The 24,334-nt window shown below is 41.5% G+C and overlaps 21 non-coding genes across 21 annotated transcripts; all 21 read left to right on the forward strand.

The window, feature by feature from the left end:
* The first annotated feature begins 454 nt into the window (after nucleotides 1-454).
* On the forward strand, nucleotides 455-526 carry trnap-ugg (transfer RNA proline (anticodon UGG)). Its single transcript has one exon. It is a non-coding gene; the product is annotated as a tRNA-Pro (tRNA).
* Nucleotides 527-1,579: 1,053 nt separating this feature from the next.
* On the forward strand, nucleotides 1,580-1,651 carry trnap-agg (transfer RNA proline (anticodon AGG)). Its single transcript has one exon. It is a non-coding gene; the product is annotated as a tRNA-Pro (tRNA).
* A 972-nt stretch (nucleotides 1,652-2,623) lies between these two features.
* On the forward strand, nucleotides 2,624-2,695 carry trnap-ugg (transfer RNA proline (anticodon UGG)). The gene has a single exon. It is a non-coding gene; the product is annotated as a tRNA-Pro (tRNA).
* A 1,053-nt stretch (nucleotides 2,696-3,748) lies between these two features.
* On the forward strand, nucleotides 3,749-3,820 carry trnap-agg (transfer RNA proline (anticodon AGG)). Its single transcript has one exon. It is a non-coding gene; the product is annotated as a tRNA-Pro (tRNA).
* Nucleotides 3,821-4,792: 972 nt separating this feature from the next.
* Nucleotides 4,793-4,864, forward strand: trnap-ugg (transfer RNA proline (anticodon UGG)). The gene has a single exon. It is a non-coding gene; the product is annotated as a tRNA-Pro (tRNA).
* A 1,048-nt stretch (nucleotides 4,865-5,912) lies between these two features.
* trnap-agg (transfer RNA proline (anticodon AGG)) lies at nucleotides 5,913-5,984 on the forward strand. Its single transcript has one exon. It is a non-coding gene; the product is annotated as a tRNA-Pro (tRNA).
* A 972-nt stretch (nucleotides 5,985-6,956) lies between these two features.
* On the forward strand, nucleotides 6,957-7,028 carry trnap-ugg (transfer RNA proline (anticodon UGG)). Its single transcript has one exon. It is a non-coding gene; the product is annotated as a tRNA-Pro (tRNA).
* Nucleotides 7,029-8,081: 1,053 nt separating this feature from the next.
* trnap-agg (transfer RNA proline (anticodon AGG)) lies at nucleotides 8,082-8,153 on the forward strand. Its single transcript has one exon. It is a non-coding gene; the product is annotated as a tRNA-Pro (tRNA).
* A 972-nt stretch (nucleotides 8,154-9,125) lies between these two features.
* On the forward strand, nucleotides 9,126-9,197 carry trnap-ugg (transfer RNA proline (anticodon UGG)). Its single transcript has one exon. It is a non-coding gene; the product is annotated as a tRNA-Pro (tRNA).
* A 1,053-nt stretch (nucleotides 9,198-10,250) lies between these two features.
* On the forward strand, nucleotides 10,251-10,322 carry trnap-agg (transfer RNA proline (anticodon AGG)). Its single transcript has one exon. It is a non-coding gene; the product is annotated as a tRNA-Pro (tRNA).
* A 972-nt stretch (nucleotides 10,323-11,294) lies between these two features.
* Nucleotides 11,295-11,366, forward strand: trnap-ugg (transfer RNA proline (anticodon UGG)). Its single transcript has one exon. It is a non-coding gene; the product is annotated as a tRNA-Pro (tRNA).
* A 1,053-nt stretch (nucleotides 11,367-12,419) lies between these two features.
* On the forward strand, nucleotides 12,420-12,491 carry trnap-agg (transfer RNA proline (anticodon AGG)). Its single transcript has one exon. It is a non-coding gene; the product is annotated as a tRNA-Pro (tRNA).
* A 1,739-nt stretch (nucleotides 12,492-14,230) lies between these two features.
* On the forward strand, nucleotides 14,231-14,302 carry trnap-ugg (transfer RNA proline (anticodon UGG)). Its single transcript has one exon. It is a non-coding gene; the product is annotated as a tRNA-Pro (tRNA).
* Nucleotides 14,303-15,355: 1,053 nt separating this feature from the next.
* Nucleotides 15,356-15,427, forward strand: trnap-agg (transfer RNA proline (anticodon AGG)). The gene has a single exon. It is a non-coding gene; the product is annotated as a tRNA-Pro (tRNA).
* A 971-nt stretch (nucleotides 15,428-16,398) lies between these two features.
* Nucleotides 16,399-16,470, forward strand: trnap-ugg (transfer RNA proline (anticodon UGG)). The gene has a single exon. It is a non-coding gene; the product is annotated as a tRNA-Pro (tRNA).
* Nucleotides 16,471-17,523: 1,053 nt separating this feature from the next.
* On the forward strand, nucleotides 17,524-17,595 carry trnap-agg (transfer RNA proline (anticodon AGG)). The gene has a single exon. It is a non-coding gene; the product is annotated as a tRNA-Pro (tRNA).
* Nucleotides 17,596-18,567: 972 nt separating this feature from the next.
* Nucleotides 18,568-18,639, forward strand: trnap-ugg (transfer RNA proline (anticodon UGG)). The gene has a single exon. It is a non-coding gene; the product is annotated as a tRNA-Pro (tRNA).
* A 1,053-nt stretch (nucleotides 18,640-19,692) lies between these two features.
* Nucleotides 19,693-19,765, forward strand: trnap-agg (transfer RNA proline (anticodon AGG)). The gene has a single exon. It is a non-coding gene; the product is annotated as a tRNA-Pro (tRNA).
* A 972-nt stretch (nucleotides 19,766-20,737) lies between these two features.
* Nucleotides 20,738-20,809, forward strand: trnap-ugg (transfer RNA proline (anticodon UGG)). The gene has a single exon. It is a non-coding gene; the product is annotated as a tRNA-Pro (tRNA).
* Nucleotides 20,810-21,863: 1,054 nt separating this feature from the next.
* trnap-agg (transfer RNA proline (anticodon AGG)) lies at nucleotides 21,864-21,935 on the forward strand. The gene has a single exon. It is a non-coding gene; the product is annotated as a tRNA-Pro (tRNA).
* Nucleotides 21,936-23,670: 1,735 nt separating this feature from the next.
* trnap-ugg (transfer RNA proline (anticodon UGG)) lies at nucleotides 23,671-23,742 on the forward strand. Its single transcript has one exon. It is a non-coding gene; the product is annotated as a tRNA-Pro (tRNA).
* Nucleotides 23,743-24,334: the final 592 nt, after the last annotated feature.

A 24,334-nucleotide genomic window follows, 5' to 3' on the forward strand; every position in this document is an offset into this window, starting at 1 on the left:
ACCCTAAGAACTAGCCGCACAAAAATATAGCAAAAATGATTCACTATAAAACTAGACAATGCAGCATGCAGGTATGCAATGGTTCAAAAGTGATAAAAACAGGAGCACACTGATGCCGGTCTGTTTATCACAGAATGCACATTGCAGGGGAATAAAAATCATTAGGAACCCTGATCCAGCAGAAAAACACAGAGTATCTTGCAAATAGATGAGTATAATGTATACTCAGAGTTCTTGAAATTTCATTCTGGCTTCAATTTTGTTCTTTGTGCACGTCAGCAAGGACGTTTCTTGGTGATGTTTCCTTTCCTACAGATTAAAGGTAACAAATTTATTGCAATAGTAGTGCACTGAACAGTTTAACGTTAACCCACAGAACAGAACTGACATATGGTTTCAGGATCCAGTTAACTTCCATACAGTATGTGCACAACATAAAACTGAGCTCTGTTCCGGCTCGTTGGTCTAGGGGTATGATTCTCGCTTTGGGTGCGAGAGGTCCCGGGTTCAAATCCCGGACGAGCCCTTCCCATTACACTTGAAACACCGTTCGGTTAGGTAGCGGATTCTTGCTTCTCACGTCAGCCAAGTTTCTTGCTGTATGGTGTCAGGAGCTTCTTACTCGGTTCTCGATTGGCCACTTGTATCTCGAGGGGTCCAAAGAGGTTCAGAATTCTATTGAATTTTAGTGCCCTAACCTTTGGTCGTTGGATTGTAGTCTATTGCAGGACACCACGCTAACACTCATTCACACCTAGGGACAATCCAGTCAAATCAGCTAGTGACATGTTTTAGGGACATGTAGAAGATGTGCAAAACTACACACAGGAAATAACGTGCATGAAATCAAAGCAGGGACACCAAAGCTATGTGAAGGATATTCTTATCTCATAGATTAATTGGCTGCTTAATCTGATATCTTTGTTAACTACAGCTAATGTAACAGCAAAAATATATGCCAAAAATGATTCACCAAATAAGTAGAAACTGCAGCAGGCAGGTCAGCAAAGGTTCAACAGAGATAGAAACAGGAGTACACTGATTCCAGTCTGTTTATCACAGAGGCAGTGTTTCTGCAAATGCATGTTGTGGGGAAAAAAATATTTGCAACCCTCATCCATTAGAAAAACACAGAGTATCTTGCAGATAGATAAAGAGTCCAAAGTAAACTCAGAGTTTCTGCCACTTAATATGGGCTTGATTTGTGTTCTATGCACAAGTTCGTAAGAACTTGGTCATGTCTCCTTTCCAACAGATTGGAGTTATTGAAATTATTGCAAAAATAAGTGATCTGAAAGGTTTAGCGTAAACCCAGAGAACAGGACAGAAATGTTTGCAGGATTTGTGAAATTCACGACATGCACACCAGAGTCCAAAGTAAACTCAGAGTTTCTGCCACTTAATATGGGCTTGATTTGTGTTCTATGCGCAAGTCCTTAAGAACTTGGTCATGTCTCCTTTCCAAGAGATTGGAGTTAATGAAATTGCTACAAAACTAGTGATCTGAAAGGTTTAGCATGAAAACAGATGCTAAACCATGGACACTAAACATGCACACCGAGCCAAGGTGGTGCACTTTGGCTCGTTGGTCTAGGGGTATGATTCTCGCTTAGGGTGCGAGAGGTCCCGGGTTCAAATCCCGGACGAGCCCTGGCTTTAAGTGGAGTAGACTACCCCCTGGGTGGAACTGATTCAGAGGAACCTTGCAGTGAGCTTGGTTTTGCTCCTCATGACAGCGAACATTAATGACTTATGTAGCTCAAAGGCACATGTACACCAAGATAACACACATTTACACCTATGTGCAATCTAGAGAGAACACGAAAAACTGCAGTTTTGTAGGTTGTCTCATTGGCACCACAAATAACCCGTGGTCAGAATCAAGACAGGTATACTGAAGCAAGGCTCTACTTACCTAATTAAATGCAGTAGCAGATAAGTTTGTGTACTACCTCGTGCAAACTTTAAGAAAAAAATAGGCGATTTAGAACGTATCTGACTGACTGCTATGATGTTACAGACGTAATTGGTGAATTCCACTCCACACAACTTCATGTGACAGCTAAACAGCAAAGTTAGACCTTCAGCAAGTCAAACAGAAGAGACATGCTTTTACTTGGAAAAAAGGCTGCAGTGAAATATCTTATTGCATGCCGCTATGAAGTCCGCACCCTAAGAACTAGCCGCACAAAAATATAGCAAAAATGATTCACTATAAAACTAGACAATGCAGCATGCAGGTATGCAATGGTTCAAAAGTGATAAAAACAGGAGCACACTGATGCCGGTCTGTTTATCACAGAATGCACATTGCAGGGGAATAAAAATCATTAGGAACCCTGATCCAGCAGAAAAACACAGAGTATCTTGCAAATAGATGAGTATAATGTATACTCAGAGTTCTTGAAATTTCATTCTGGCTTCAATTTTGTTCTTTGTGCACGTCAGCAAGGACGTTTCTTGGTGATGTTTCCTTTCCTACAGATTAAAGGTAACAAATTTATTGCAATAGTAGTGCACTGAACAGTTTAACGTTAACCCACAGAACAGAACTGACATATGGTTTCAGGATCCAGTTAACTTCCATACAGTATGTGCACAACATAAAACTGAGCGCTGTTCCGGCTCGTTGGTCTAGGGGTATGATTCTCGCTTTGGGTGCGAGAGGTCCCGGGTTCAAATCCCGGACGAGCCCTTCCCATTATACTTGAAAGACCGTTCGGTTAGGTAGCGGATTCTTGCTTCTCACGTCAGCCAAGTTTCTTGCTGTATGGTGTCAGGAGCTTCTTACTCGGTTCTCGATTGGCCACTTGTATCTCGAGGGGTCCAAAGAGGTTCAGAATTCTATTGAATTTTAGTGCCCTAACCTTTGGTCGTTGGATTGTAGTCTATTGCAGGACACCACGCTAACACTCATTCACACCTAGGGACAATCCAGTCAAATCAGCTAGTGACATGTTTTAGGGACATGTAGAAGATGTGCAAAACTACACACAGGAAATAACGTGCATGAAATCAAAGCAGGGACACCAAAGCTATGTGAAGGATATTCTTATCTCATAGATTAATTGGCTGCTTAATCTGATATCTTTGTTAACTACAGCTAATGTAACAGCAAAAATATATGCCAAAAATGATTCACCAAATAAGTAGAAACTGCAGCAGGCAGGTCAGCAAAGGTTCAACAGAGATAGAAACAGGAGTACACTGATTCCAGTCTGTTTATCACAGAGGCAGTGTTTCTGCAAATGCATGTTGTGGGGAAAAAAATATTTGCAACCCTCATCCATTAGAAAAACACAGAGTATCTTGCAGATAGATAAAGAGTCCAAAGTAAACTCAGAGTTTCTGCCACTTAATATGGGCTTGATTTGTGTTCTATGCACAAGTTCGTAAGAACTTGGTCATGTCTCCTTTCCAACAGATTGGAGTTATTGAAATTATTGCAAAAATAAGTGATCTGAAAGGTTTAGCGTAAACCCAGAGAACAGGACAGAAATGTTTGCAGGATTTGTGAAATTCACGACATGCACACCAGAGTCCAAAGTAAACTCAGAGTTTCTGCCACTTAATATGGGCTTGATTTGTGTTCTATGCGCAAGTCCTTAAGAACTTGGTCATGTCTCCTTTCCAAGAGATTGGAGTTAATGAAATTGCTACAAAACTAGTGATCTGAAAGGTTTAGCATGAAAACAGATGCTAAACCATGGACACTAAACATGCACACCGAGCCAAGGTGGTGCACTTTGGCTCGTTGGTCTAGGGGTATGATTCTCGCTTAGGGTGCGAGAGGTCCCGGGTTCAAATCCCGGACGAGCCCTGGCTTTAAGTGGAATAGACTACCCCCTGGGTGGAACTGATTCAGAGGAACCTTGCAGTGAGCTGGGTTTTGCTCCTCATGACAGCGAACATTAATGACTTATGTAGCTCAAAGGCACATGTACACCAAGATAACACACATTTACACCTATGTGCAATCTAGAGAGAACACGAAAAACTGCAGTTTTGTAGGTTGTCTCATTGGCACCACAAATAACCCGTGGTCAGAATCAAGACAGGTATACTGAAGCAAGGCTCTACTTACCTAATTAAATGCAGTAGCAGATAAGTTTGTGTACTACCTCGTGCAAACTTTAAGAAAAAAATAGGCGATTTAGAACGTATCTGACTGACTGCTATGAGGTTACAGACGTAATTGGTGAATTCCACTCCACACAACTTCATGTGACAGCTAAACAGGAAAGTTAGACCTTCAGCAAGTCAAACAGAAGAGACATGCTTTTACTTGGAAAAAAGGCTGCAGTGAAATATCTTATTGCATGCCGCTATGAAGTCCGCACCCTAAGAACTAGCCGCACAAAAATATAGCAAAAATGATTCACTATAAAACTAGACAATGCAGCATGCAGGTATGCAATGGTTCAAAAGTGATAAAAACAGGAGCACACTGATGCCGGTCTGTTTATCACAGAATGCACATTGCAGGGGAATAAAAATCATTAGGAACCCTGATCCAGCAGAAAAACACAGAGTATCTTGCAAATAGATGAGTATAATGTATACTCAGAGTTCTTGAAATTTCATTCTGGCTTCAATTTTGTTCTTTGTGCACGTCAGCAAGGACGTTTCTTGGTGATGTTTCCTTTCCTACAGATTAAAGGTAACAAATTTATTGCAATAGTAGTGCACTGAACAGTTTAACGTTAACCCACAGAACAGAACTGACATATGGTTTCAGGATCCAGTTAACTTCCATACAGTATGTGCACAACATAAACCTGAGCACTGTTCCGGCTCGTTGGTCTAGGGGTATGATTCTCGCTTTGGGTGCGAGAGGTCCCGGGTTCAAATCCCAGACGAGCCCGTCCCATTACTCTTGAAACACCGTTAGGTAGCGGATTCTTGCTTCTCAAGTCAGCCAAGTTTCTTGCTGTATGGTGTCAGGAGCTTCTTACTCGGTTCTCGATTGGCCACTTGTATCTCGAGGGGTCCAAAGAGGTTCAGAATTCTATTGAATTTTAGTGCCCTAACCTTTGGTCGTTGGATTGTAGTCTATTGCAGGACACCACGCTAACACTCATTCACACCTAGGGACAATCCAGTCAAATCAGCTAGTGACATGTTTTAGGGACATGTAGAAGATGTGCAAAACTACACACAGGAAATAACGTGCATGAAATCAAAGCAGGGACACCAAAGCTATGTGAAGGATATTCTTATCTCATAGATTAATTGGCTGCTTAATCTGATATCTTTGTTAACTACAGCTAATGTAACAGCAAAAATATATGCCAAAAATGATTCACCAAATAAGTAGAAACTGCAGCAGGCAGGTCAGCAAAGGTTCAACAGAGATAGAAACAGGAGTACACTGATTCCAGTCTGTTTATCACAGAGGCAGTGTTTCTGCAAATGCATGTTGTGGGGAAAAAAATATTTGCAACCCTCATCCATTAGAAAAACACAGAGTATCTTGCAGATAGATAAAGAGTCCAAAGTAAACTCAGAGTTTCTGCCACTTAATATGGGCTTGATTTGTGTTCTATGCACAAGTTCGTAAGAACTTGGTCATGTCTCCTTTCCAACAGATTGGAGTTATTGAAATTATTGCAAAAATAAGTGATCTGAAAGGTTTAGCGTAAACCCAGAGAACAGGACAGAAATGTTTGCAGGATTTGTGAAATTCACGACATGCACACCAGAGTCCAAAGTAAACTCAGAGTTTCTGCCACTTAATATGGGCTTGATTTGTGTTCTATGCGCAAGTCCTTAAGAACTTGGTCATGTCTCCTTTCCAAGAGATTGGAGTTAATGAAATTGCTACAAAACTAGTGATCTGAAAGGTTTAGCATGAAAACAGATGCTAAACCATGGACACTAAACATGCACACCGAGCCAAGGTGGTGCACTTTGGCTCGTTGGTCTAGGGGTATGATTCTCGCTTAGGGTGCGAGAGGTCCCGGGTTCAAATCCCGGACGAGCCCTGGCTTTAAGTGGAGTAGACTACCCCCTGGGTGGAACTGATTCAGAGGAACCTTGCAGTGAGCTTGGTTTTGCTCCTCATGACAGCGAACATTAATGACTTATGTAGCTCAAAGGCACATGTACACCAAGATAACACACATTTACACCTATGTGCAATCTAGAGAGAACACGAAAAACTGCAGTTTTGTAGGTTGTCTCATTGGCACCACAAATAACCCGTGGTCAGAATCAAGACAGGTATACTGAAGCAAGGCTCTACTTACCTAATTAAATGCAGTAGCAGATAAGTTTGTGTACTACCTCGTGCAAACTTTAAGAAAAAAATAGGCGATTTAGAACGTATCTGACTGACTGCTATGAGGTTACAGACGTAATTGGTGAATTCCACTCCACACAACTTCATGTGACAGCTAAACAGCAAAGTTAGACCTTCAGCAAGTCAAACAGAAGAGACATGCTTTTACTTGGAAAAAAGGCTGCAGTGAAATATCTTATTGCATGCCGCTATGAAGTCCGCACCCTAAGAACTAGCCGCACAAAAATATAGCAAAAATGATTCACTATAAAACTAGACAATGCAGCATGCAGGTATGCAATGGTTCAAAAGTGATAAAAACAGGAGCACACTGATGCCGGTCTGTTTATCACAGAATGCACATTGCAGGGGAATAAAAATCATTAGGAACCCTGATCCAGCAGAAAAACACAGAGTATCTTGCAAATAGATGAGTATAATGTATACTCAGAGTTCTTGAAATTTCATTCTGGCTTCAATTTTGTTCTTTGTGCACGTCAGCAAGGACGTTTCTTGGTGATGTTTCCTTTCCTACAGATTAAAGGTAACAAATTTATTGCAATAGTAGTGCACTGAACAGTTTAACGTTAACCCACAGAACAGAACTGACATATGGTTTCAGGATCCAGTTAACTTCCATACAGTATGTGCACAACATAAAACTGAGCGCTGTTCCGGCTCGTTGGTCTAGGGGTATGATTCTCGCTTTGGGTGCGAGAGGTCCCGGGTTCAAATCCCGGACGAGCCCTTCCCATTACTCTTGAAACACCGTTCGGTTAGGTAGTGGATTCTTGCTTCTCACGTCAGCCAAGTTTCTTGCTGTATGGTGTCAGGAGCTTCTTACTCGGTTCTCGATTGGCCACTTGTATCTCGAGGGGTCCAAAGAGGTTCAGAATTCTATTGAATTTTAGTGCCCTAACCTTTGGTCGTTGGATTGTAGTCTATTGCAGGACACCACGCTAACACTCATTCACACCTAGGGACAATCCAGTCAAATCAGCTAGTGACATGTTTTAGGGACATGTAGAAGATGTGCAAAACTACACACAGGAAATAACGTGCATGAAATCAAAGCAGGGACACCAAAGCTATGTGAAGGATATTCTTATCTCATAGATTAATTGGCTGCTTAATCTGATATCTTTGTTAACTACAGCTAATGTAACAGCAAAAATATATGCCAAAAATGATTCACCAAATAAGTAGAAACTGCAGCAGGCAGGTCAGCAAAGGTTCAACAGAGATAGAAACAGGAGTACACTGATTCCAGTCTGTTTATCACAGAGGCAGTGTTTCTGCAAATGCATGTTGTGGGGAAAAAAATATTTGCAACCCTCATCCATTAGAAAAACACAGAGTATCTTGCAGATAGATAAAGAGTCCAAAGTAAACTCAGAGTTTCTGCCACTTAATATGGGCTTGATTTGTGTTCTATGCACAAGTTCGTAAGAACTTGGTCATGTCTCCTTTCCAACAGATTGGAGTTATTGAAATTATTGCAAAAATAAGTGATCTGAAAGGTTTAGCGTAAACCCAGAGAACAGGACAGAAATGTTTGCAGGATTTGTGAAATTCACGACATGCACACCAGAGTCCAAAGTAAACTCAGAGTTTCTGCCACTTAATATGGGCTTGATTTGTGTTCTATGCGCAAGTCCTTAAGAACTTGGTCATGTCTCCTTTCCAAGAGATTGGAGTTAATGAAATTGCTACAAAACTAGTGATCTGAAAGGTTTAGCATGAAAACAGATGCTAAACCATGGACACTAAACATGCACACCGAGCCAAGGTGGTGCACTTTGGCTCGTTGGTCTAGGGGTATGATTCTCGCTTAGGGTGCGAGAGGTCCCGGGTTCAAATCCCGGACGAGCCCTGGCTTTAAGTGGAATAGACTACCCCCTGGGTGGAACTGATTCAGAGGAACCTTGCAGTGAGCTGGGTTTTGCTCCTCATGACAGCGAACATTAATGACTTATGTAGCTCAAAGGCACATGTACACCAAGATAACACACATTTACACCTATGTGCAATCTAGAGAGAACACGAAAAACTGCAGTTTTGTAGGTTGTCTCATTGGCACCACAAATAACCCGTGGTCAGAATCAAGACAGGTATACTGAAGCAAGGCTCTACTTACCTAATTAAATGCAGTAGCAGATAAGTTTGTGTACTACCTCGTGCAAACTTTAAGAAAAAAATAGGCGATTTAGAACGTATCTGACTGACTGCTATGAGGTTACAGACGTAATTGGTGAATTCCACTCCACACAACTTCATGTGACAGCTAAACAGGAAAGTTAGACCTTCAGCAAGTCAAACAGAAGAGACATGCTTTTACTTGGAAAAAAGGCTGCAGTGAAATATCTTATTGCATGCCGCTATGAAGTCCGCACCCTAAGAACTAGCCGCACAAAAATATAGCAAAAATGATTCACTATAAAACTAGACAATGCAGCATGCAGGTATGCAATGGTTCAAAAGTGATAAAAACAGGAGCACACTGATGCCGGTCTGTTTATCACAGAATGCACATTGCAGGGGAATAAAAATCATTAGGAACCCTGATCCAGCAGAAAAACACAGAGTATCTTGCAAATAGATGAGTATAATGTATACTCAGAGTTCTTGAAATTTCATTCTGGCTTCAATTTTGTTCTTTGTGCACGTCAGCAAGGACGTTTCTTGGTGATGTTTCCTTTCCTACAGATTAAAGGTAACAAATTTATTGCAATAGTAGTGCACTGAACAGTTTAACGTTAACCCACAGAACAGAACTGACATATGGTTTCAGGATCCAGTTAACTTCCATACAGTATGTGCACAACATAAAACTGAGCGCTGTTCCGGCTCGTTGGTCTAGGGGTATGATTCTCGCTTTGGGTGCGAGAGGTCCCGGGTTCAAATCCCGGACGAGCCCTTCCCATTACTCTTGAAACACCGTTCGGTTAGGTAGTGGATTCTTGCTTCTCACGTCAGCCAAGTTTCTTGCTGTATGGTGTCAGGAGCTTCTTACTCGGTTCTCGATTGGCCACTTGTATCTCGAGGGGTCCAAAGAGGTTCAGAATTCTATTGAATTTTAGTGCCCTAACCTTTGGTCGTTGGATTGTAGTCTATTGCAGGACACCACGCTAACACTCATTCACACCTAGGGACAATCCAGTCAAATCAGCTAGTGACATGTTTTAGGGACATGTAGAAGATGTGCAAAACTACACACAGGAAATAACGTGCATGAAATCAAAGCAGGGACACCAAAGCTATGTGAAGGATATTCTTATCTCATAGATTAATTGGCTGCTTAATCTGATATCTTTGTTAACTACAGCTAATGTAACAGCAAAAATATATGCCAAAAATGATTCACCAAATAAGTAGAAACTGCAGCAGGCAGGTCAGCAAAGGTTCAACAGAGATAGAAACAGGAGTACACTGATTCCAGTCTGTTTATCACAGAGGCAGTGTTTCTGCAAATGCATGTTGTGGGGAAAAAAATATTTGCAACCCTCATCCATTAGAAAAACACAGAGTATCTTGCAGATAGATAAAGAGTCCAAAGTAAACTCAGAGTTTCTGCCACTTAATATGGGCTTGATTTGTGTTCTATGCACAAGTTCGTAAGAACTTGGTCATGTCTCCTTTCCAACAGATTGGAGTTATTGAAATTATTGCAAAAATAAGTGATCTGAAAGGTTTAGCGTAAACCCAGAGAACAGGACAGAAATGTTTGCAGGATTTGTGAAATTCACGACATGCACACCAGAGTCCAAAGTAAACTCAGAGTTTCTGCCACTTAATATGGGCTTGATTTGTGTTCTATGCGCAAGTCCTTAAGAACTTGGTCATGTCTCCTTTCCAAGAGATTGGAGTTAATGAAATTGCTACAAAACTAGTGATCTGAAAGGTTTAGCATGAAAACAGATGCTAAACCATGGACACTAAACATGCACACCGAGCCAAGGTGGTGCACTTTGGCTCGTTGGTCTAGGGGTATGATTCTCGCTTAGGGTGCGAGAGGTCCCGGGTTCAAATCCCGGACGAGCCCTGGCTTTAAGTGGAATAGACTACCCCCTGGGTGGAACTGATTCAGAGGAACCTTGCAGTGAGCTGGGTTTTGCTCCTCATGACAGCGAACATTAATGACTTATGTAGCTCAAAGGCACATGTACACCAAGATAACACACATTTACACCTATGTGCAATCTAGAGAGAACACGAAAAACTGCAGTTTTGTAGGTTGTCTCATTGGCACCACAAATAACCCGTGGTCAGAATCAAGACAGGTATACTGAAGCAAGGCTCTACTTACCTAATTAAATGCAGTAGCAGATAAGTTTGTGTACTACCTCGTGCAAACTTTAAGAAAAAAATAGGCGATTTAGAACGTATCTGACTGACTGCTATGAGGTTACAGACGTAATTGGTGAATTCCACTCCACACAACTTCATGTGACAGCTAAACAGCAAAGTTAGACCTTCAGCAAGTCAAACAGAAGAGACATGCTTTTACTTGGAAAAAAGGCTGCAGTGAAATATCTTATTGCATGCCGCTATGAAGTCCGCACCCTAAGAACTAGCCGCACAAAAATATAGCAAAAATGATTCACTATAAAACTAGACAATGCAGCATGCAGGTATGCAATGGTTCAAAAGTGATAAAAACAGGAGCACACTGATGCCGGTCTGTTTATCACAGAATGCACATTGCAGGGGAATAAAAATCATTAGGAACCCTGATCCAGCAGAAAAACACAGAGTATCTTGCAAATAGATGAGTATAATGTATACTCAGAGTTCTTGAAATTTCATTCTGGCTTCAATTTTGTTCTTTGTGCACGTCAGCAAGGACGTTTCTTGGTGATGTTTCCTTTCCTACAGATTAAAGGTAACAAATTTATTGCAATAGTAGTGCACTGAACAGTTTAACGTTAACCCACAGAACAGAACTGACATATGGTTTCAGGATCCAGTTAACTTCCATACAGTATGTGCACAACATAAAACTGAGCGCTGTTCCGGCTCGTTGGTCTAGGGGTATGATTCTCGCTTTGGGTGCGAGAGGTCCCGGGTTCAAATCCCGGACGAGCCCTTCCCATTACTCTTGAAACACCGTTCGGTTAGGTAGTGGATTCTTGCTTCTCACGTCAGCCAAGTTTCTTGCTGTATGGTGTCAGGAGCTTCTTACTCGGTTCTCGATTGGCCACTTGTATCTCGAGGGGTCCAAAGAGGTTCAGAATTCTATTGAATTTTAGTGCCCTAACCTTTGGTCGTTGGATTGTAGTCTATTGCAGGACACCACGCTAACACTCATTCACACCTAGGGACAATCCAGTCAAATCAGCTAGTGACATGTTTTAGGGACATGTAGAAGATGTGCAAAACTACACACAGGAAATAACGTGCATGAAATCAAAGCAGGGACACCAAAGCTATGTGAAGGATATTCTTATCTCATAGATTAATTGGCTGCTTAATCTGATATCTTTGTTAACTACAGCTAATGTAACAGCAAAAATATATGCCAAAAATGATTCACCAAATAAGTAGAAACTGCAGCAGGCAGGTCAGCAAAGGTTCAACAGAGATAGAAACAGGAGTACACTGATTCCAGTCTGTTTATCACAGAGGCAGTGTTTCTGCAAATGCATGTTGTGGGGAAAAAAATATTTGCAACCCTCATCCATTAGAAAAACACAGAGTATCTTGCAGATAGATAAAGAGTCCAAAGTAAACTCAGAGTTTCTGCCACTTAATATGGGCTTGATTTGTGTTCTATGCACAAGTTCGTAAGAACTTGGTCATGTCTCCTTTCCAACAGATTGGAGTTATTGAAATTATTGCAAAAATAAGTGATCTGAAAGGTTTAGCGTAAACCCAGAGAACAGGACAGAAATGTTTGCAGGATTTGTGAAATTCACGACATGCACACCAGAGTCCAAAGTAAACTCAGAGTTTCTGCCACTTAATATGGGCTTGATTTGTGTTCTATGCGCAAGTCCTTAAGAACTTGGTCATGTCTCCTTTCCAAGAGATTGGAGTTAATGAAATTGCTACAAAACTAGTGATCTGAAAGGTTTAGAATGAAAACAGATGCTAAACCATGGACACCAAACATGCACACCGAGCCAAGGTGGTGCACTTTGGCTCGTTGGTCTAGGGGTATGATTCTCGCTTAGGGTGCGAGAGGTCCCGGGTTCAAATCCCGGACGAGCCCTGGCTTTAAGTGGGGTAGACTACCCCCTGGGTGGAACTGATTCAGAGGAACCTTGCAGTGAGCTGGGTTTTGCTCCTCATGACAACGAACATTAATGACTTATGTAGCTCAAAGGCACATGTACACCAAGATAACACACATTTACACCTATGTGCAATCTAGAGAGAACACGAAAAACTGCAGTTTTGTAGGTTGTCTCATTGGCACCACAAATAACCCGTGGTCAGAATCAAGACAGGTATACTGAAGCAAGGCTCTACTTACCTAATTAAATGCAGTAGCAGATAAGTTTGTGTACTACCTCGTGCAAACTTTAAGAAAAAAATAGGCGATTTAGAACGTATCTGACTGACTGCTATGAGGTTACAGACGTAATTGGTGAATTCCACTCCACACAACTTCATGTGACAGCTAAACAGCAAAGTTAGACCTTCAGCAAGTCAAACAGAAGAGACATGCTTTTACTTGGAAAAAAGGCTGCAGTGAAATATCTTATTGCATGCCGCTATGAAGTCCGCACCCTAAGAACTAGCCGCACAAAAATATAGCAAAAATGATTCACTATAAAACTAGACAATGCAGCATGCAGGTATGCAATGGTTCAAAAGTGATAAAAACAGGAGCACACTGATGCCGGTCTGTTTATCACAGAATGCACATTGCAGGGGAATAAAAATCATTAGGAACCCTGATCCAGCAGAAAAACACAGAGTATCTTGCAAATAGATGAGTATAATGTATACTCAGAGTTCTTGAAATTTCATTCTGGCTTCAATTTTGTTCTTTGTGCACGTCAGCAAGGACGTTTCTTGGTGATGTTTCCTTTCCTACAGATTAAAGGTAACAAATTTATTGCAATAGTAGTGCACTGAACAGTTTAACGTTAACCCACAGAACAGAACTGACATATGGTTTCAGGATCCAGTTAACTTCCATACAGTATGTGCACAACATAAAACTGAGCGCTGTTCCGGCTCGTTGGTCTAGGGGTATGATTCTCGCTTTGGGTGCGAGAGGTCTGATTCTGGAATTCTGGTCCCGGGTTCAAATCCCGGACGAGCCCTTCCCATTACTCTTGAAACACCGTTCGGTTCGGTAGCGGATTCTTGCTGCTGGAGTTAATTAAGTGGTTACAGACGTAATTGGTGAATTCCACTCCACACAACTTCATGTGACAGCTAAACAGGAAAGTTAGACCTTCAGCAAGTCAAACAGAAGAGACATGCTTTTACTTGGAAAAAAGGCTGCAGTGAAATATCTTATTGCATGCCGCTATGAAGTCCGCACCCTAAGAACTAGCCGCACAAAAATATATCAAAAATGATTCACTATAAAACTAGACAATGCAGCATGCAGGTATGCAATGGTTCAAAGGTGATAAAAACAGGAGCACACTGATGCCGGTCTGTTTATCACAGAATGCACATTGCAGGGGATTAAAAATCATTATGAACCCTGATCCAGCAGAAAAACACAGAGTATCTTGCAAATAGATGAGTATAATGTATACTCAGAGTTCTTGAAATTTCATTCTGGCTTCAATTTTGTTCTTTGTGCACGTCAGCAAGGACGTTTCTTGGTGATGTTTCCTTTCCTACAGATTAAAGGTAACAAATTTATTGCAATAGTAGTGCACTGAACAGTTTAACGTTAACCCACAGAACAGAACTGACATATGGTTTCAGGATCCAGTTAACTTCCATACAGTATGTGCACAACATAAAACTGAGCGCTGTTCCGGCTCGTTGGTCTAGGGGTATGATTCTCGCTTTGGGTGCGAGAGGTCCCGGGTTCAAATCCCGGACGAGCCCTTCCCATTACTCTTGAAACACCGTTCGGTTCGGTAGCGGATTCTTGCTTCTCACGTCAGCCAAGTTTCTTGCTGTATGGTGTCAGGAGCTTCTTACTCGGTTCTCGATTGGCCACTTGTATCTCGAGGGGTCCAAAGAGGTTCAGAATTCTATTGAATTTTAGTGCCCTAACCTTTGGTCGTTGGATTGTAGTCTATTGCAGGACACCACGCTAACACTCATTCACACCTAGGGACAATCCAGTCAAATCAGCTAGTGACATGTTTTAGGGACATGTAGAAGATGTGCAAAACTACACACAGGAAATAACGTGCATGAAATCAAAGCAGGGACACCAAAGCTATGTGAAGGATATTCTTATCTCATAGATTAATTGGCTGCTTAATCTGATATCTTTGTTAACTACAGCTAATGTAACAGCAAAAATATATGCCAAAAATGATTCACCAAATAAGTAGAAACTGCAGCAGGCAGGTCAGCAAAGGTTCAACAGAGATAGAAACAGGAGTACACTGATTCCAGTCTGTTTATCACAGAGGCAGTGTTTCTGCAAATGCATGTTGTGGGGAAAAAAATATTTGCAACCCTCATCCATTAGAAAAACACAGAGTATCTTGCAGATAGATAAAGAGTCCAAAGTAAACTCAGAGTTTCTGCCACTTAATATGGGCTTGATTTGTGTTCTATGCACAAGTTCGTAAGAACTTGGTCATGTCTCCTTTCCAACAGATTGGAGTTATTGAAATTATTGCAAAAATAAGTGATCTGAAAGGTTTAGCGTAAACCCAGAGAACAGGACAGAAATGTTTGCAGGATTTGTGAAATTCACGACATGCACACCAGAGTCCAAAGTAAACTCAGAGTTTCTGCCACTTAATATGGGCTTGATTTGTGTTCTATGCGCAAGTCCTTAAGAACTTGGTCATGTCTCCTTTCCAAGAGATTGGAGTTAATGAAATTGCTACAAAACTAGTGATCTGAAAGGTTTAGCATGAAAACAGATGCTAAACCATGGACACTAAACATGCACACCGAGCCAAGGTGGTGCACTTTGGCTCGTTGGTCTAGGGGTATGATTCTCGCTTAGGGTGCGAGAGGTCCCGGGTTCAAATCCCGGACGAGCCCTGGCTTTAAGTGGAATAGACTACCCCCTGGGTGGAACTGATTCAGAGGAACCTTGCAGTGAGCTGGGTTTTGCTCCTCATGACAGCGAACATTAATGACTTATGTAGCTCAAAGGCACATGTACACCAAGATAACACACATTTACACCTATGTGCAATCTAGAGAGAACACGAAAAACTGCAGTTTTGTAGGTTGTCTCATTGGCACCACAAATAACCCGTGGTCAGAATCAAGACAGGTATACTGAAGCAAGGCTCTACTTACCTAATTAAATGCAGTACAGATAAGTTTGTGTACTACCTCGTGCAAACTTTAAGAAAAAAATAGCCGATTTAGAACGTATCTGACTGACTGCTATGAGGTTACAGACGTAATTGGTGAATTCCACTCCACACAACTTCATGTGACAGCTAAACAGGAAAGTTAGACCTTCAGCAAGTCAAACAGAAGAGACATGCTTTTACTTGGAAAAAAGGCTGCAGTGAAATATCTTATTGCATGCCGCTATGAAGTCCGCACCCTAAGAACTAGCCGCACAAAAATATATCAAAAATGATTCACTATAAAACTAGACAATGCAGCATGCAGGTATGCAATGGTTCAAAGGTGATAAAAACAGGAGCACACTGATGCCGGTCTGTTTATCACAGAATGCACATTGCAGGGGATTAAAAATCATTATGAACCCTGATCCAGCAGAAAAACACAGAGTATCTTGCAAATAGATGAGTATAATGTATACTCAGAGTTCTTGAAATTTCATTCTGGCTTCAATTTTGTTCTTTGTGCACGTCAGCAAGGACGTTTCTTGGTGATGTTTCCTTTCCTACAGATTAAAGGTAACAAATTTATTGCAATAGTAGTGCACTGAACAGTTTAACGTTAACCCACAGAACAGAACTGACATATGGTTTCAGGATCCAGTTAACTTCCATACAGTATGTGCACAACATAAAACTGAGCGCTGTTCCGGCTCGTTGGTCTAGGGGTATGATTCTCGCTTTGGGTGCGAGAGGTCCCGGGTTCAAATCCCGGACGAGCCCTTCCCATTACTCTTGAAACACCGTTCGGTTCGGTAGCGGATTCTTGCTTCTCACGTCAGCCAAGTTTCTTGCTGTATGGTGTCAGGAGCTTCTTACTCGGTTCTCGATTGGCCACTTGTATCTCGAGGGGTCCAAAGAGGTTCAGAATTCTATTGAATTTTAGTGCCCTAACCTTTGGTCGTTGGATTGTAGTCTATTGCAGGACACCACGCTAACACTCATTCACACCTAGGGACAATCCAGTCAAATCAGCTAGTGACATGTTTTAGGGACATGTAGAAGATGTGCAAAACTACACACAGGAAATAACGTGCATGAAATCAAAGCAGGGACACCAAAGCTATGTGAAGGATATTCTTATCTCATAGATTAATTGGCTGCTTAATCTGATATCTTTGTTAACTACAGCTAATGTAACAGCAAAAATATATGCCAAAAATGATTCACCAAATAAGTAGAAACTGCAGCAGGCAGGTCAGCAAAGGTTCAACAGAGATAGAAACAGGAGTACACTGATTCCAGTCTGTTTATCACAGAGGCAGTGTTTCTGCAAATGCATGTTGTGGGGAAAAAAATATTTGCAACCCTCATCCATTAGAAAAACACAGAGTATCTTGCAGATAGATAAAGAGTCCAAAGTAAACTCAGAGTTTCTGCCACTTAATATGGGCTTGATTTGTGTTCTATGCACAAGTTCGTAAGAACTTGGTCATGTCTCCTTTCCAACAGATTGGAGTTATTGAAATTATTGCAAAAATAAGTGATCTGAAAGGTTTAGCGTAAACCCAGAGAACAGGACAGAAATGTTTGCAGGATTTGTGAAATTCACGACATGCACACCAGAGTCCAAAGTAAACTCAGAGTTTCTGCCACTTAATATGGGCTTGATTTGTGTTCTATGCGCAAGTCCTTAAGAACTTGGTCATGTCTCCTTTCCAAGAGATTGGAGTTAATGAAATTGCTACAAAACTAGTGATCTGAAAGGTTTAGCATGAAAACAGATGCTAAACCATGGACACTAAACATGCACACCGAGCCAAGGTGGTGCACTTTGGCTCGTTGGTCTAGGGGTATGATTCTCGCTTAGGGTGCGAGAGGTCCCGGGTTCAAATCCCGGACGAGCCCTGGCTTTAAGTGGAATAGACTACCCCCTGGGTGGAACTGATTCAGAGGAACCTTGCAGTGAGCTGGGTTTTGCTCCTCATGACAGCGAACATTAATGACTTATGTAGCTCAAAGGCACATGTACACCAAGATAACACACATTTACACCTATGTGCAATCTAGAGAGAACACGAAAAACTGCAGTTTTGTAGGTTGTCTCATTGGCACCACAAATAACCCGTGGTCAGAATCAAGACAGGTATACTGAAGCAAGGCTCTACTTACCTAATTAAATGCAGTAGCAGATAAGTTTGTGTACTACCTCGTGCAAACTTTAAGAAAAAAATAGGCGATTTAGAACGTATCTGACTGACTGCTATGAGGTTACAGACGTAATTGGTGAATTCCACTCCACACAACTTCATGTGACAGCTAAACAGGAAAGTTAGACCTTCAGCAAGTCAAACAGAAGAGACATGCTTTTACTTGGAAAAAAGGCTGCAGTGAAATATCTTATTGCATGCCGCTATGAAGTCCGCACCCTAAGAACTAGCCGCACAAAAATATATCAAAAATGATTCACTATAAAACTAGACAATGCAGCATGCAGGTATGCAATGGTTCAAAGGTGATAAAAACAGGAGCACACTGATGCCGGTCTGTTTATCACAGAATGCACATTGCAGGGGAATAAAAATCATTAGGAACCCTGATCCAGCAGAAAAACACAGAGTATCTTGCAAATAGATGAGTATAATGTATACTCAGAGTTCTTGAAATTTCATTCTGGCTTCAATTTTGTTCTTTGTGCACGTCAGCAAGGACGTTTCTTGGTGATGTTTCCTTTCCTACAGATTAAAGGTAACAAATTTATTGCAATAGTAGTGCACTGAACAGTTTAACGTTAACCCACAGAACAGAACTGACATATGGTTTCAGGATCCAGTTAACTTCCATACAGTATGTGCACAACATAAAACTGAGCGCTGTTCCGGCTCGTTGGTCTAGGGGTATGATTCTCGCTTTGGGTGCGAGAGGTCCCGGGTTCAAATCCCGGACGAGCCCTTCCCATTACTCTTGAAACACCGTTCGGTTAGGTAGTGGATTCTTGCTTCTCACGTCAGCCAAGTTTCTTGCTGTATGGTGTCAGGAGCTTCTTACTCGGTTCTCGATTGGCCACTTGTATCTCGAGGGGTCCAAAGAGGTTCAGAATTCTATTGAATTTTAGTGCCCTAACCTTTGGTCGTTGGATTGTAGTCTATTGCAGGACACCACGCTAACACTCATTCACACCTAGGGACAATCCAGTCAAATCAGCTAGTGACATGTTTTAGGGACATGTAGAAGATGTGCAAAACTACACACAGGAAATAACGTGCATGAAATCAAAGCAGGGACACCAAAGCTATGTGAAGGATATTCTTATCTCATAGATTAATTGGCTGCTTAATCTGATATCTTTGTTAACTACAGCTAATGTAACAGCAAAAATATATGCCAAAAATGATTCACCAAATAAGTAGAAACTGCAGCAGGCAGGTCAGCAAAGGTTCAACAGAGATAGAAACAGGAGTACACTGATTCCAGTCTGTTTATCACAGAGGCAGTGTTTCTGCAAATGCATGTTGTGGGGAAAAAAATATTTGCAACCCTCATCCATTAGAAAAACACAGAGTATCTTGCAGATAGATAAAGAGTCCAAAGTAAACTCAGAGTTTCTGCCACTTAATATGGGCTTGATTTGTGTTCTATGCACAAGTTCGTAAGAACTTGGTCATGTCTCCTTTCCAACAGATTGGAGTTATTGAAATTATTGCAAAAATAAGTGATCTGAAAGGTTTAGCGTAAACCCAGAGAACAGGACAGAAATGTTTGCAGGATTTGTGAAATTCACGGCATGCACACCAGAGTCCAAAGTAAACTCAGATTTTCTGCCACTTAATATGGGCTTGATTTGTGTTCTATGCGCAAGTCCTTAAGAACTTGCTCATGTCTCCTTTCCAAGAGATTGGAGTTAATGAAATTGCTACAAAACTAGTGATCTGAAAGGTTTAGAATGAAAACAGATGCTAAACCATGGACACCAAACATGCACACCGAGCCAAGGTGGTGCACTTTGGCTCGTTGGTCTAGGGGTATGATTTCTCGCTTAGGGTGCGAGAGGTCCCGGGTTCAAATCCCGGACGAGCCCTGGCTTTAAGTGGGGTAGACTACCCCCTGGGTGGAACTGATTCAGAGGAACCTTGCAGTGAGCTGGGTTTTGCTCCTCATGACAACGAACATTAATGACTTATGTAGCTCAAAGGCACATGTACACCAAGATAACACACATTTACACCTATGTGCAATCTAGAGAGAACACGAAAAACTGCAGTTTTGTAGGTTGTCTCATTGGCACCACAAATAACCCGTGGTCAGAATCAAGACAGGTATACTGAAGCAAGGCTCTACTTACCTAATTAAATGCAGTAGCAGATAAGTTTGTGTACTACCTCGTGCAAACTTTAAGAAAAAAATAGGCGATTTAGAACGTATCTGACTGACTGCTATGAGGTTACAGACGTAATTGGTGAATTCCACTCCACACAACTTCATGTGACAGCTAAACAGCAAAGTTAGACCTTCAGCAAGTCAAACAGAAGAGACATGCTTTTACTTGGAAAAAAGGCTGCAGTGAAATATCTTATTGCATGCCGCTATGAAGTCCGCACCCTAAGAACTAGCCGCACAAAAATATAGCAAAAATGATTCACTATAAAACTAGACAATGCAGCATGCAGGTATGCAATGGTTCAAAAGTGACGAAAACAGGAGCACACTGATGCCGGTCTGTTTATCACAGAATGCACATTGCAGGGGAATAAAAATCATTAGGAACCCTGATCCAGCAGAAAAACACAGAGTATCTTGCAAATAGATGAGTATAATGTATACTCAGAGTTCTTGAAATTTCATTCTGGCTTCAATTGTGTTCTTTGTGCACGTCAGCAAGGACGTTTCCTGGTGATGTTTCCTTTCCTACAGAGTAAAGGTAACAAAATTATTGCAATAGTAGTGCACTGAACAGTTTAACGTTAACCCACAGAACAGGACTGACATATGGTTTCAGGATACAGTTAACTTCCATACAGTATGTGCACAACATAAACCTGAGCACTGTTCCGGCTCGTTGGTCTAGGGGTATGATTCTCGCTTTGGGTGCGAGAGGTCCCGGGTTCAAATCCCGGACGAGCCCTTCCCATTACTCTTGATAGACCGTTCGGTTAGGTAGCGGATTCTTGCTTCTCACGTCAGCCAAGTTTCTTGCTGTATGGTGTCAGGAGCTTCTTACTCGGTTCTCGATTGGCCACTTGTATCTCGAGGGGTCCAAAGAGGTTCAGAATTCTATTGAATTTTAGTGCCCTAACCTTTGGTCGTTGGATTGTAGTCTATTGCAGGACACCACGCTAACACTCATTCACACCTAGGGACAATCCAGTCAAATCAGCTAGTGACATGTTTTAGGGACATGTAGAAGATGTGCAAAACTACACACAGGAAATAACGTGCATGAAATCAAAGCAGGGACACCAAAGCTATGTGAAGGATATTCTTATCTCATAGATTAATTGGCTGCTTAATCTGATATCTTTGTTAACTACAGCTAATGTAACAGCAAAAATATATGCCAAAAATGATTCACCAAATAAGTAGAAACTGCAGCAGGCAGGTCAGCAAAGGTTCAACAGAGATAGAAACAGGAGTACACTGATTCCAGTCTGTTTATCACAGAGGCAGTGTTTCTGCAAATGCATGTTGTGGGGAAACAAAATATTTGCAACCCTCATCCATTAGAAAAACACAGAGTATCTTGCAGATAGATAAAGAGTCCAAAGTAAACTCAGAGTTTCTGCCACTTAATACGGGCTTGATTTGTGTTCTATGCACAAGTTCGTAAGAACTTGGTCATGTCTCCTTTCCAACAGATTGGAGTTATTGAAATTATTGCAAAAATAAGTGATCTGAAAGGTTTAGCGTAAACCCAGAGAACAGGACAGAAATGTTTGCAGGATTTGTGAAATTCACAACATGCACACCAGAGTCCAAAGTAAACTCAGAGTTTCTGCCACTTAATGTGGGCTTGATTTGTGTTCTATGCGCAAGTCCTTAAGAACTTGGTCATGTCTCCTTTCCAAGAGATTGGAGTTAATGAAATTGCTACAAAAGTAGTGATCTGAAAGGTTTAGCATGAAAACAGATGCTAAACCATGCACACCAAACATGCACACCAAGTCAAGGTGGTGCACTTTGGCTCGTTGGTCTAGGGGTATGATTCTCGCTTAGGGTGCGAGAGGTCCCGGGTTCAAATCCCGGACGAGCCCTGGCTTTACGTGGAATAGACTACCCCCTGGGTGGAACTGATTCAGAGGAACCTTGCAGTGAGCTGGGTTTTGCTCCTCATGACAACGAACATTAATGACTTATGTAGCTCAAAGGCACATGCACACCAAGATAACACACATTTATACCTATGTGCAATCCAGAGAGAACACGAAAAACTGCAGGTTTGTAGGTTCTCTCATTGGCACCACAAATAACCCGTGGTAAGAATCAAGACAGGTATACTGAAGCAAGGCTCTACTTACCTAATTAAATGCAGTAGCAGATAAGTTTGTGTACTACCTCGTGCAAACTTTAAGAAAAAATAGGCGATTTAGAACGTATCTGACTGACTGCTATGAGGTTACAGACGTAATTGGTGAATTCCACTCCACACAACTTCATGTGACAGCTAAACAGCAAAGTTAGACCTTCAGCAAGTCAAACAGAAGAGACATGCTTTTACTTGGAAAAAAGGCTGCAGTGAAATATCTTATTGCATGCCGCTATGACGTCCGCATCCTAAGAACTAGCCGCACAAAAATATAGCAAAAATGATTCACTATAAAACTAGACAATGCAGCATGCAGGTATGCAATGGTTCAAAAGTGATAAAAACAGGAGCACACTGATGCCGGTCTGTTTGTCACAGAATGCACATTGCAGGGGAATAAAAATCATTAGGAACCCTGATCCAGCAGAAAAACACAGAGTATCTTGCAAATAGATGAGTATGATGTATACTCAGAGTTCTTGAAATTTCATTCTGGCTTCAATTTTGTTCTTTGTGCACGTCAGCAAGGACGTTTCCTGGTGATGTTTCCTTTCCTACAGATTAAAGGTAACAAAATTATTGCAATAGTAGTGCACTGAACAGTTTAACGTTAACCCACAGAACAGGACTGACATATGGTTTCAGGATCCAGTTAACTTCCATACAGTATGTGCACAACATAAAACTGAGCGCTGTTCCGGCTCGTTGGTCTAGGGTATGATTCTCGCTTTGGGTGCGAGAGGTCTGATTCTGGAATTCTGGTCCCGGGTTCAATCCCGGACGAGCCCTTCCCATTACTCTTGAAACACCGTTCGGTTCGGTAGCGGATTCTTGCTGCTGGAGTTAATTAAGTGGTTACAGACGAATTGGTGAATTCCACTCCACACAACTTCATGTGACAGCTAAACAGGAAAGTTAGACCTTCAGCAAGTCAAACAGAAGAGACATGCTTTTACTTGGAAAAAAGGCTGCAGTGAAATATCTTATTGCATGCCGCTATGAAGTCCGCACCCTAAGAACTAGCCGCACAAAAATATATCAAAAATGATTCACTATAAAAGTAGACAATGCAGCATGCAGGTATGCAATGGTTCAAAAGTGATAAAAACAGGAGCACACTGATGCCGGTCTGTTTATCACAGAATGCACATTGCAGGGGAATAAAAATCATTAGGAACCCTGATCCAGCAGAAAAACACAGAGTATCTTGCAAATAGATGAGTATAATGTATACTCAGAGTTCTTGAAATTTCATTCTGGCTTCAATTTTGTTCTTTGTGCACGTCAGCAAGGACGTTTCTTGGTGATGTTTCCTTTCCTACAGATTAAAGGTAACAAATTTATTGTAATAGTAGTGCACTGAACAGTTTAACGTTAACCCACAGAACAGAACTGACATATGGTTTCAGGATCCAGTTAACTTCCATACAGTATGTGCACAACATAAACCTGAGCACTGTTCCGGCTCGTTGGTCTAGGGGTATGATTCTCGCTTTGGGTGCGAGAGGTCCCGGGTTCAAATCCCGGACGAGCCCTTCCCCTTACTCTTGAAAGACCGTTCGATTAGGTAACGGGCTCTTGCTTCTCACGTCAGCCAAGTTTCTTGCTGTATAATGCTCGAGGTCAGCAGCTTCTTACTCGGTTCTCGATTGGCCACTTGTATCTCGAGGGGTCCGAAGATGTTCAGAATTCTAATGAATTTTAGTGCCCTAACCTTTGGTCGTTGGATTGTAGTCTATTGCAGGACACCACGCTAACACTCATTCACACCTAGGGACAATCCAGTCAAATCAGCTAGTGACATGTTTTAGGGACATGTAGAAGATGTGCAAAACTACACACAGGAAATAAGGTGCATGAAATCAAAGCAGGGACACCAAAGCTATGTGAAGGATATTCTTATCTCATAGATTAATTGGCTGCTTAATCTGATATCTTTGTTAACTACAACTAATGTAACAGCAAAAATATATGCCAAAAATGATTCACCAAATAAGTAGAAACTGCAGCAGGCAGGTCAGCAAAGGTTCAACAGAGATAGAAACAGGAGTACACTGATTCCAGTCTGTTTATCACAGAGGCAGTGTTTCTGCAAATGCATGTTGTGGGGAAACAAAATATTCGCAA

Source organism: Tachysurus vachellii, chromosome 16 (assembly GCF_030014155.1).
Source record: "Tachysurus vachellii isolate PV-2020 chromosome 16, HZAU_Pvac_v1, whole genome shotgun sequence".
NCBI classification, from domain to species: Eukaryota; Metazoa; Chordata; class Actinopteri; order Siluriformes; family Bagridae; genus Tachysurus; species Tachysurus vachellii.